The 12,810-nt window shown below is 50.4% G+C and overlaps 1 long non-coding RNA gene across 1 annotated transcript; it reads left to right on the top strand.

The window, feature by feature from the left end:
- Nucleotides 1–3,499: 3,499 nt before the first annotated feature.
- On the top strand, nucleotides 3,500–6,562 carry LOC128849875 (uncharacterized). The gene is made up of 3 exons (XR_008447491.1): nucleotides 3,500–3,542; nucleotides 3,655–3,756; nucleotides 4,929–6,562. It is a non-coding gene; the product is annotated as an uncharacterized LOC128849875 (long non-coding RNA).
- Nucleotides 6,563–12,810: the final 6,248 nt, after the last annotated feature.

Below are 12,810 nucleotides of genomic sequence, written 5' to 3'. Positions count from 1 at the left end.
CTTGATGTCCTCTTTGCACTCAAGGCATGCCAGACATGCCTTGGGCACAGTGTCTAGGGTCCTGAATGCATGTTCTCATCAATGCAGTCTCGATCGGGCACTGCTCTTCTTGCATCGCAATCCTAAAGCATGGATTGATCTTGTGTTTTGGAAGTTTGGGATCAGATGACTCTTTTGCTGCGGCCTTGCAGTCTACATCGGCATCTGTTTGTTAGTCATCCATTTTCTTGGATCCCTGTTCTGGGACTCATTCCATGCATCCTCTGCATCTTTAGGTCTTTAAACGGGGCTTCTCGCTCGTTCATCCTCCCAGTTGCGGCTGTATCTCTTTGTAATGAGCCACGGTCCTTCACTTTTCCAGCGCCCCCATAGACTCTTCGTTGTAGCCCCGTACAGCGTCTTGCCTGATGGTATGTCTGGTCCAGGAATCATTCTTCCTACAGTGAGTTCTTTTGTCCCTGGTTCACGAAATCTGTCTTGCGTGTGGTGTTGTTCTTTGTGTGTTTTGTATCTGGCTGGAGCTGCTCTGCCCGATGCATGGAGGTGATAAGAGTGAGCAGAGGTAGAAGGGCAAGATTCTGTGGTTAATATGCTGATAGGCATACACCTTGCAGTCTGGGGGCATACCATACTTTGCAGAAGAAGTAGCCCTAGGTGCAGCAGGTGATGAGGAGAGCAGTTTCTGCTCGGCTCTGCAGCAACAGAGGGGATGACCAAAAGTGTGTGGGAGAATCCAGTGGAGCAGTACCGGAGCAGTTTAAATTCAAAGGGAGTGGAACTTAATGTTTGGGTTTGGTTGTGGATTTGTTGTGCCTGGCTGTAGCGTGCGGTAGAGATGGTACCGCTAAATGGAAGCGAGAGGTCTGGAACCGTTAAGGCGTCACCGAGCATCAGAGTGACTTCTTCGATATTGTTTTTCAGATGCAGAGGGACGACCTGTGTGCCAAATGCCGCTGATGGACTCGTGGGTGGAGCGCCATAGGGAGGCGAGTCGGCTGTGGTGTAGGTGGGAAGATGTGGCCAGTGGCAATATAAATAGCCGATCTGCATTTTCAGTTTGATCTTAAAAGCATCCCTTGTTGTTTGTGTATTACAGGTGGAGAGCAAGCCTCAACGTGGCAGCCTGAGATGATGGATGCTGGGCAGGAGAGCGGTCAAGGTAACATAGCAGGAGATGGGTATCGCTGGGGGCAGCTTCCGCTTTGCGTTAGTATCCCAAGTACCTCTCTTCTTTTGCAGGTGCTACACGCAGCCTCAGAGGGGTGGAGCTTCATGCTGAGAAATGGTTTGAGCGGTGAGGAGGTGGTTGTCCAAATTGGTGTCTAAGAGCAACGTAGTACGCAGCAACTCCATTGAGCATTTCTCTTTGATTTTGCAGGCGCTGTGCGGGCTGCCTTTGCGATGGGAAGAGCAGTTGAGGTGAGCTGTGTAGTAGGGAGAAGGAGCACGGGACCGATTTCTTAGAAGCACAACAGTAATCCTTGTGTCTGGCTATCTTAGGTGCCCCAGGTGATGATGGCTGCAGCACTGGATGTTTGAATTGGGACGGAACAGGTGAGCAGAATGTCTTGGCCATTTAGCAGCGGGTGTAGTACAAGCGTTAGCACTGTGCAGTGCAATGCTGAGTATGGGCGCTGTTTTTCTGTTTGGTTTTCTTGCAGATGATAATCAAGAGGAACCTGGCAATGCAGGATCGTCCCAGTTAGCTGACTCGTTTTGAGCTTTTTCTGCCAGGGATGGCTTCAGGCCTTTGGCCCTCTGAAAGTTAAGTTGAGGGGGTTGTGTTTTGGCGTTGGGAAGAAGGCAGAATGTTGAGAATGGCAGAGAAGGGATTTAGCACACGGTAGAGGGCTGTGCTGGAAGAGTAACCTTTTGTGCAGGTATAGGGAGGGGTTCAATCCTCAGCGCAGAGCTAGCGTGTGCCAGGCAGGGTAGTTACAGCCTGTATCTGTTGTTGTTTAGTCTATGTAGTCTGTCTGCCACGTATAAAGTCTTCCACAGGTCTTGATGTCATCTTTGTGCTTAAGGCACGTGCCACGTGCCTCGGGCATCATCTCTAGGGTCTTGAACGTCTGTTCTCGGTAAGGTGCCAATCGGGCACTGCTTTTCTTGCATCGCCATCTTAAAGCTTGGATCGGTCTTGCGTTTTGGAAATTTCTGGTCAGTCGTCTATTGCATAGTCATTGCAGGACATGTCAGCATCCTCAATAATTATTCATCCATTTTCCTAAAGCCCTGTTTTGGGACTTCTTCCACGCATCCTCCGTTTTTAGGCCTTTAAGCAGGGCTTCTTGCACTTGCATCCTTCCAGTTGCAGCCATATGTCTTTACACGGCCTCAGTATTCCACTCTTCAAGGGCTGCTGTAGATTCTATCTTGCAGCTCCCTACATCATCCCAGCCAATGCAGACTCGTGTGCGAGTCATTCTTGCCGAGTCTTCTTTTGTTTCTGCATCATGTCATTGGTCTTTTGTGCAGAGTTTGTCTGCGTGTGTCTGTGTCTGGCCGGAACTGCTCTGCTCGAGCCATAGAAGCAGTAGTTGGTGGGAGAATAGCAGTAAGAATCTATATTTAATATAGATACACGCTTGGACTTGGAACGCCAAGGCCATATGGTCCATTACAGAGCAAGTAGCCACAGACGTATCGGGTGAGAAGCACTTCTGCTCAGCTATGCAGCCACAGAGGGGATGACTAAAGCTGTCTCGGATATGCCCCTGTAGTGTTTGTAGAACAGTTTACAGTCTAAGGCCAATAAATTTGGTATGTGTTTAATATTTTAATATTTCATTTTATCCTGTTTTTTCCTGCCTGGCTGTAGTGTGAAATAGAGATGGTATTCCTAAATGTAAACATTGTGTCTGGAGTTGTTTGGCTATTGCTGACTTATTGAATATTGTGTTTTTTTCAGGTGCAGAGGCACGAGCTCTAGCACCATGGAGTGACGATGGAGTTGGGGTTAGATTCCTGTAGCAAGGCGGGTTGGCTGCAGTGTTGGCAGTTAGATGCAACTGGTGTCTACATGACTAGTAATTGTATTTTGGTTTTATTTTTTCTCTTTGAAGATGCAGAGCAATGAGCAAAACGGCATACCGGCACGGGACCTGTCTCGGGCAAGAAGAACAACGGTGAGTTATGTGAAGAAACAGTTATTGTTCACGTCTTATAGTCTGTGGAGTTATAAGCCTCCTTTGCTCTTGGCCTATTACAGGTGGTGCGAGAGCCTCGATGGGACAAGAGAAGATAGCGCCACCTGAGTGGGCAAGCGGTCAAGATAAGAGAGCAGGACATGAGGAATAATGACTGCGGGCAGCCTATGCTTTAGGGTAGTATCTGAGCATGTCTTGTTTTGTCTTCCGCAGGTGCTACATGCAGCCTCAGAGGGGTGAATCTTCACGCAGGCGAATGGCCTGAGAGGGGAGGAAGTCGCTGTCTAAACAGGTATTGCAGGGCTAAATTTTACAGAGCAACTCAGCTGAGCGTTTCTATTTGATTTTGTAGGTGCCACGCGGGCTGCCTTTGGAACGGGAAGAGCATTTGAGGTGAGGTGGGTAATGGGGGGATGGAGCACGGGCCTGTCGATTTCTCACAAATGGGGTGCTGTGTAGCACAATGCTGACCGCTGGCACTGTTTTCCGTTCTGTCTTCTTGCAGATAAAGAGAAACGTGTCGACTGCAGGATCGTATCGGGCAGCAGATGTGACTTGAGCTGCTTCTGCCAAGCATGGCTCAGGCTCTCGGACCTCTGAAAGCTAGGTGGAGGGACTAGGGCTGGGGTTGTGCTGGGAAGAGGGGAGGTGACTTGTAATAGCAGGGAGCGGTTTGAGAGGTAGCATAGAAGAGAGAACTGTGCAGGAAGAGTCCCCTTTGGGCAGGTAAAGGCAGAGGGGTCTCCTTCTCAGTCTAAAGCGATCGTGTGCCAGGCAAAGTGGTTCTAGTCTGTCTGTGGTGTTGTCGTTTACGTAGTCCACGTGCTGTGCCTTAGGTCTTTCACAGGCCTCGATGTCCTCGTTGTGCTCAAGGAATGCTTGGGCATCATCTGTAGGGTCTCAAGTGCCTGTACTCATTGTTCCCATGCCAATTGGGCACCGCTCGTCTCGCATTGCTGTCTTACAGCATGCATGGGTCTTGCTTTCTGGAAGTTTCTGGTCAGCTGTCTATTGCAGCGGCATCGCAGGCCACGTCAACTTCTCTGATCGAGCGCTTGCTTGCACTTCCTTGCATCTGTCCCCTCTTCTGGGACTTCTTCTGTGCATCCTCTACGTTCTAAGGTCTTTAAGCACCACTTCTTGCACTTGCGTCCTCCCACTTCTGGCCATATCCCTTACTAAGGGACTACGGTCTTCCACTTTTCTGGGGCTGCCGCTGAGACTTCCTCGCAGCCCCTACGTATTCTTGCCCTGTGGCATCTCTGGTCTGGGGGTCATTCTCCTTAGAGTTTTCTTTTGTCTCTGGTGTGTCATTGGTTTCACGTGCAGTGTCGTTGCGTGTATTTGTCTGGTTGGAGCTGCTCTGCCCGAGGCAAGGAAGTAATAAGTGTCAACAGAAGTATATCGGTAAGGTTCTGTGGTTAATGTGCCGATATGCTCTGTACTTGTAGCCTAGTATACGTACAGTATGCTGCCCATCGAGTAGCCATAGATGCAACAGCTGAGGAAAGTAGTTTCTGCCTGGCTCTGCAGCTGCAGGGGGATGAACAAGACTGTGTGGGATAAGCCATTGGAGCGGTAGCAAAGCAGTTCATAATCAAGGGTGTTATTTATGGTATGTGTGGAACTTAACATTTGGGTTTGGTTGGGTTTTTTGGTTTCTTTTTCTGCCTGCTTGTAGTGTGAAAGAGGGTTATTATTCTCAAATGGAAACAAGATGTCTGTAATTGTTAAGCTACTGCTGAGTATTGAGGTGACTTATTCAGTATTGGTTTTCAGATGCAGGAGGGCAACCTGTGTGCCAAATGGTGATTGCTAGGCAAGGAGAATGCAAGCATCAGATGCACGCAAGCAAGCCAGCCCTCGGTGCACGCAACCCAGCATTTGTGTGCAGGCTAGGCCTTGGTGCGTGCACTTGAAACAAGGACTTGGTGCAAGCAAGCCGACCCTTGGTGCATACTCTTAAAGCAAGGACTTGATGCAAGGGCTTAGTGCGGCCACGTAATCACTCGATGCCAGCTCTTGCCAGCCAGAAGTTAATGCAGGCATGAAAGCAAGGCAGCCAGACGGTCTTTAGTGGGTGTACTTGATGTCAGCTAGCCCTTGGTGCGTGCATACAAGCAAGCAGTTGCTGCCAAGACTGGATGCCAGCCAGCGAGGACTTGGTGCGAGGACTCGGTGCACGCCTGTCAAGCGAGGACTTGGTGCGTGTACTTGATGCCTGCCTGCCAGCTAGTCCTTGGCTCATGCCCCTGAAGCAGTGAGGACTTGGCTCCTGGCCTGTGGTGTATGAATTGTGTATGCAAACCAGTCGTCAGTGTTCACATGCAAGCAAGGACGTGATGGAAGAAGTTGGTGCAAGCAAGGACGTGATGGAAGAAGTTGGTGCAAGCAAGGACGTGATGGAAGAAGTTGGTGCAAGCAAGGACGTGATGCAAGCCTGGCCTTAGTGCATGCATGCAAGAATGTCCTTGATGCCTGTCAGCATGGATGGAAGCAATTATTTCACTTGTGCAGGCAAGGCCTTGATGTGTTTATGCAAGCAAGCTAGCGATGGAAGAACTTGATGCAAGCCCTAGGTGCAAGCAAGGACTCGAAGCAAGGCCTTGATGCGTGCATGCAAGCCAGCCCCAGGTGGAAGCAAAGACTTGAAGCAAGAAGGCCCTTGGTGACTAAAAGGAAGCGCTTCACCTCTGTGCAAGCATTTGTGTCTGAATGCGTCTAGGGGGGAATGTGAGCGTGTGTGTAGGCGGATCAGTGTCTGAGGCTGTAGAGGTGGGAGTCGTTTATTATTGTGCTCTTTGAGGTTGTATGTGAAGTAGAATGTCTTGCCATGCAGGCAGTGAGCACAAAGAAATAGAACATGGAATTAACAATTTTTTTTTCCCTGGGTCCCGGCCAGTCTGCGAGGCGATGATCATGGCCAAGGTTTGGGCGCAGGCCGAGCTGGGACTGGGTTTTTTTGAGGCAAGGCCAAGTTTTGAGGCGCCTGGGAACACAGTTCCTAGGGAGGCGTGCAGCCTCGGGGTGATGGCTTGTTGTGGCTGGCAGGGGGTGGCACGCATGGGCTGGGAGGGAGGAGCGGTTTATGTGGTAGGGATTGCCTGTGTGGTTGGGGGGTGGTGGGGTTGCTTCTGAGGTTGTCTGTGTAGTGTTTTGCTTTGCAGGTACTGAGTTGGTTTTTTTGTTTTTGTTTTTTAAAAAAAAATAGAATAAAAAAACCCCAGCTGGGGGATTTTTTTTTTTTTCCCCCAGCTGGGTTTTTTTTCCCTGGTCCCGGCCGGTCTGCGAGGCGATGATCATCGCCAAGGTTTGGGCGCAGGCCGAGCTGGGACTGGGTTTTCTTGAGGCAGGGCCAAATTTTGAGGCGCCTGGGAACACAGTTCCTAGGGAGCCGTGCAGCCTAGGGGTGATGGTTGTTGTGGCTGGCAGGTGGTGGCACGCATGGGCTGGGAGGGAAGAGGAGTTTATGTGGCAGGGATTCCCTGTGTGGTTGGGGGGTGGTGGTGTTGCTTCTGAGGTTGTCTGTGTATTGTTTTGCTTTGCAGGTACTTAGCTTAAAAAAAAAAAAAAAAAATTAGAATAAAAAAACCCCAGCTGGGGGATTTTTTTTTTTTTCCCCCAGCTGGGTTTTTTTTTCCCTGGTCCCGGCCGGTCTGCGAGGCGATGATCATCGCCAAGGTTTGGGTGCAGGCCGAGCTGGGACTGGGTTTTTTTGAGGCAGGGCCAAATTTTGAGGCGCCTGGGAACACAGTTCCTAGGGAGCCGTGCAGCCTCGGGGTGATGGCTGGTTGTGGCTGGCAGGTAGTGGCACGCATGGGCTGGGAGGGAGGAGCGGTTTGTGTGGCAGGGATTGCCTGTGTGATTTGGGGGGAGGGGGTGGGGTTGCTTCTGAGGTTGTCTGTGTAGTATTTTGCTTTGCAGGTACTGAGTTGTTTTTTTTAAAAAAAAAAAAAATAGAATAAAAAAACCCCAGCTGGGGGATTTTTTTTTTGCCCCAGCTGGGTTTTTTTTCCCTGGTCCCGGCCGGTCTGCGAGGCGATGATCATCGCCAAGGTTTGGGCGCAGGCCGAGCTGGGACTGGGTTTTTTTTTTTTTGAGGCAGGGCCAACTTTTGAAGCACCTGGGAACACTGTTCCCAGGTGTGCTCCCCTGGAATGTGGTAATAGTTTATGGTGGGCAGGTATGTTTTGTGCATGGTGATATGGAGTTTGTGTGGTATGTTGCAGTTGAAGGGTTAGGCGAGTCTGTCCTGCTGGCTACTGTTGAGGAGAACTAGATTATAATAAGTTAAATATAAATTTGATGTCTTTGAGAGGGGGTTGTAGTTGATAGTATAATTATATGAAATAATATTTTTTTAAAAAGCAGATCTGACTTTTGAGGGCCCAGTGAGGTCTGTATAGCTTTCTCTCTTTCTGGCTTGAGAGACTAGTTCTGGCTAAGATGTTGCCTCAATGATGGAAGCTTGATCATGTGTACTGCTGGGGTGAGAGATGTGGAATAAGCTGTAGTTACTGTGTTGAGAATGCTGGGACAGGAAAAGTAGGTACGTCTAGGGGGTTTGGGGTTTTTTCACTCCTTTGCAGTTGTGCCTCGGGACGGCCGGAGGAGTCGCCGTGGAGCCGCGCCTCGGGACGGCCGGAGGAGTCGCCGTGGAGCCGCGCCTCGGGACGGCCGGAGGAGTCGCCGTGGAGCCGCGCCTCGGGACGGCCGGAGGAGTCGCCGTGGAGCCGCGCCTCGGGACGGCCGGAGGACTTGCTAAAAGTAAACATTGTTCAGAGGTATAGTTGAGTGCTGGTGCAACTTTAAGTCACTGTACTTTCCTGTGAGGTTCCCAGGTACCTACCTGGTAAAAAAGCTAGTAATGTTGAAGTTGAAATTTCATGTATAGTTTTCAGTGTAACAGTTGTACAGTAGTGTTTTGAGTATAACTTGTATGGACAGTAGCTCTATTGAGTGTAACTTGTATAGTATTCCACAGTTTTGAGTAGGATTTGGATTGAGCGTACAATTTTGAATTTAGCTATTGTAATCAGTCGGTGTTGAGTCTACCTCTATTGTGTTATGTCGTATTGAATAATGGTACCGTCTTGCATAGTGTTTAGTTGTGTCTTACTCTCTTGCGTTGTATCTCACTCTGCAAACTAGCGTGTAGCGTTTTGTCGTCTCTAGCTGTTTGACTCTTCTGTATAGTCTTTGGCATCTAACTCTGTCGTTTAGTGTCGGGTCTAACTCTGATGTATTGTGTCTAACTAATGTTGTGTCTGACTTGGTAATGTCGCAATGTGTCGTGTCTAACTACGTAATATTGGATCACATCTAACTATTGTTGCATCTAATTATAACTTTTGCGCCCAACTCTAATGTTGTCTCGCATTGGACTGTAATGTTGCATCACATGTAACTCTAATGTCGTGTTTGCGCCCAACTCTAATGTTGTCTTGCATTGGACTGTAATGTTGCATCACATGTAACTCTAATGTCGTGTTGGGTCTGACTGTACTGTTGTGTTTAACTCTGTAAGGCTGCGTTGTGTCCGTGTGGCATCCCACTGATGTTGCATTGTATCGAAGTCTGTAATGGAGCGTCGCGTCGGGTCCGGCTGTACCGTTTCATCTCACTCTAAGGTTGCATCTAACTCTGTTGTGTGGCATCCAACTCTAAGGTTGCATTGTGTCTAACTCTGTAACATTGTGTTGTGTCTAACATGGCATCTAATGCTGTAATATTGCACTGTGTAGGTCGGACTGTACTGTTGCATTGCATCTAGCTCTGTGTGGCATCCAACACTAACGTTGCATTGAATCTATCTCTGTGATGTAGTGTTGTCTCTAATTAATGTTGTGTCACCTCTAACTCTGTAATGTTGCGCTGGATATGACTACTGTTGCGTCTTGGACTCTGTAACGGGTTGCCTTGCGTCTTGGACTCTGTAACGGGTTGCCTTGCGTCTTGGACTCTGTAACGGGTTGCCTTGCGTCTTGGACTCTGTAACGGGTTGCCTTGCGTCTTGGACTCTGTAACGCGTTGCCTTGCGTCTTAACTCTGTAAGAGGTTGCCTTGTGCCTTTAGACTCTGTTAGAGGTTGCCTTGCGCCTTGGACTCTGTAACGCGTTGCCTTGCGTCTTGGACTCTGTAACAGGTTGCCTTGCGTCTTGGACTCTGTAACAGGTTGCCTTGTGCCTTTAGACTCTGTAACGCGTTGCCTTGCGCCTTGGACTCTGTAACGCGTTGCCTTGCGCCTTGGACTCTGTAACGCGTTGCCTTGCGCCTTGGACTCTGTAACGCGTTGCCTTGCGCCTTGGACTCTGTAACGCGTTGCCTTGTGCCTTTAGACTCTGTAAATTGTTGCCTTGCGCCTTAGACTCTGTAACAGGTTGCCTTGCGTCTTGGACTCTGTAACAGGTTGCCTTGTGCCTTTAGACTCTGTAAATTGTTGCCTTGCGCCTTGGACTCTGTAACGTGTTGCCTTGCGCCTTAGACTCTGTAACGTCTTGCCTTGCGTCTTAGACTCTGTAACAGGTTGCCTTGCATCTTGGACTCTGTATTGTGTTGCCTTGTGCCTTAGACTCTGTAACAGGTTGCCTTGTGCCTTTAGACTCTGTTAGCGGTTGCCTTGCGTCTTAACTCTGTAACAGGTTGCCTTGCGTCTTGGACTCTGTAACGCGTTGCCTTATGCCATAGACTCTGTAACAGGTTGTCTCACATCTTAGACTCTGTAACGCGTTGCCTTGCGCCTTGGACTCTGTAACGCGTTGCCTTGCGCCTTGGACTCTGTAACGTCTTGCCTTGCGTCTTAGACTCTGTAACAGGTTGCCTTGCGCCTTAGATTCTGTATTGTGTTGCCTTGTGCCTTAGACTCTGTAACAGGTTGTCTCACATCTTAGACTCTGTAACGCGTTGCCTTGCGCCTTGGACTCTGTAACGCGTTGCCTTGCGCCTTGGACTCTGTAACGTCTTGCCTTGCGTCTTAGACTCTGTAACAGGTTGCCTTGTGCCTTAGATTCTGTATTGTGTTGCCTTGCGCCTTAGACTCTGTAACAGGTTGCCTTGCGTCTTAACTCTGTAACAGGTTGCCTTGCGTCTTGGACTCTGTAACGCGTTGCCTTATGCCATAGACTCTGTAACAGGTTGCCTCGTGTCTTGGACTCTGTAATGTGTTGCCTTATGCCTTAGACTCTGTAACAGGTTGCCTCACATCTTAGACTCTGTAACGCGTTGCCTTGCGTCTTAGATTCTGTAACGCGTTGCCTTGCGTCTTAGATTCTGTAACGCGTTGCCTTGCGTCTTAGATTCTGTAACGCGTTGCCTTGCGTCTTAGATTCTGTAACGCGTTGCCTTGCGTCTTAGACTCTGTATTGCGTTGCCTTGTGTCTTAACTCTGTAACAGGTTGCCTTGCGTCTTAGATTCTGTATTGCATTGCCTTGTGTCTTAGCCTCTGTAACAGGTTGACTTGCGCCTTAGATTCTGTATTGCGTTGCCTTGTGTCTTAACTTTGTAACAGGTTGCCTTGCGTCTTAGACTCTGTAACAGGTTGCCTTGCGTCTTAGACTCTGTATTGCATTGCCTTGTGTCTTAGCCTCTGTAACAGGTTGACTTGCGCCTTAGATTCTGTATTGCATTGCCTTGTGTCTTAGACTCTGTAACAGGTTGCCTCACATCTTAGACTCTGTATTGTGTTGCCTTGCGTCTTAGACTCTGTATTGTGTTGCCTTGCGTCTTAACTCTGTAACAGGTTGCCTTGCGTCTTGGACTCTGTAACGCGTTGCCTTATGCCATAGACTCTGTAACAGGTTGCCTCGCGTCTTAGACTCTGTAACGGGTTGCCTCGCGTCTTGGACTCTGTAATGTGTTGCCTTATGCCTTAGACTCTGTAACAGGTTGCCTCACATCTTAGACTCTGTAACGCATTGCCTTGCGTGTTAGACTCTGTAACGCGTTGCCTTGTGCCTTAGACTCTGTAACAAGTTGCCTTGTGTCTTAGCCTCTGTAACAGGTTGACTTGCGCCTTAGATTCTGTATTGTGTTGCCTTGTGTCTTAACTCTGTAACAGGTTGACTTGTGCCTTAGATTCTGTATTGTGTTGCCTTGTGTCTTAACTCTGTAACAGGTTGACTTGCGCCTTAGATTCTGTATTGCGTTGCCTTGTGTCTTAGCCTCTGTAACAGGTTGACTTGCGCCTTAGATTCTGTATTGCGTTGCCTTGTGTCTTAGCCTCTGTAACAGGTTGACTTGCGCCTTAGATTCTGTAACAGGTTGCCTTGCGTCTGGACTCTGTAACGCGTTGCCTTGCGTCTTAGCCTCTGTAACGCGTTGCCTTGCGTCTTAGCCTCTGTAACGGGTTGCCTTGCGTCTTAGCCTCTGTAACGGGTTGCCTTGCGTCTTAGCCTCTGTAACGGGTTGCCTTGCGTCTTAGCCTCTGTAACGGGTTGACTTGCGTCTTAAACTCTGTTGCATTCTGCTGGAAAGTGTTGTTTTGTGTCTAACTTTGTAGTATTGTTTTCCAGTCTTGTAATAAAAAAAATAGAGCACCACACTAAGTAATAAAGAAGGGAAAAAAACCACCCACACTTCAGTGACAGAAACCTTTAATAAATGCCTCTTTGTGGTCTTGTGTCAGTTACTTTTGTTGCAATTATGTTTGTTTGTCTATGATTATCTGATTCATTGTTTTGAATCAGAGCAGCAGTAGAAAATGGCTCACTCCTTGGGAGTAAAAAAAATTTTTTCATTTTTAAAATTATTTTAAATAAATAAAATTACTCCCAAGGACCGAGCCATTTTCTACTGCTGCACCAGTATATATTTTTATTATTTTTCTTCTTTTTATTATACTATTCTAATCACTATACCCCACCCATCACCTGTAAACCATTCAGCCCCTCCCATTACTCCCACCCCTTGACCCGAGCCACTCCCCTCCCCACACACCCACCCTATGCTCACACACCACCCCACTGCCACCCTCCCGCCCACGCGCCGCGCCCCCGCCGCTCCCGCCCTCCACGCGCCGCCCCCCCCTGCCGCTCCCGCCCCCTCGCCGCGCGCCCGCCCTCCACGCGCCGCCCGCCCTCCACGCGCTGCGCCCCCTGCCGCTCCCGCGCGCCCGCCCTCCACGCGCCGCCCCCCTGCCGCGCCCGCCCCCTCGCCGCGCGCCCGCCCTCCACGCGCCGCGCCCGCCCCCTCGCCGCGCGCCCGCCCTCCACGCGCCGCGCCCCCTGCCGCTCCCGCCCCCTCGCCGCGCGCCCGCCCTCCACGCGCCGCCCCCTCGCCGCGCGCCCGCCGCTCCCGCCCCCTCGCCGCGCGCCACACCCCGTAGCCCACAACCCCTCGCAACACGCGCGACCGGAAGTCCCCCCCGGACACCATCACCACCCGTCCCTCCCTCGCGCGCCACACCGCTGCTGCTCGCGCCCGCGAGGCGCCCTGCCGCTCGCGCGCCCGCCACGCACACGCCGCCCCCCGCAGTCCACAACCCGTCGCACCACGCGCGCTGCCCGCCCCGCACACCACCCCCTGCCAAACGCGCCATCACCGGGGGACCGGAAGTCCTCGCCGGACGCCCGGAAGTCCGCCAGGGACGCCATCAATGCCGGCGGCGGGACCGGAAGTCCGCCAGGGACGCCATCAATGGCGGCCGCGGGACGGGAAGTCCGC

This window comes from Cuculus canorus, chromosome 34 (genome assembly GCF_017976375.1).
Source record: "Cuculus canorus isolate bCucCan1 chromosome 34, bCucCan1.pri, whole genome shotgun sequence".
NCBI lineage: Eukaryota > Metazoa > Chordata > Aves > Cuculiformes > Cuculidae > Cuculus > Cuculus canorus.
This window is presented reverse-complemented; position numbering and strand designations above follow the sequence as displayed.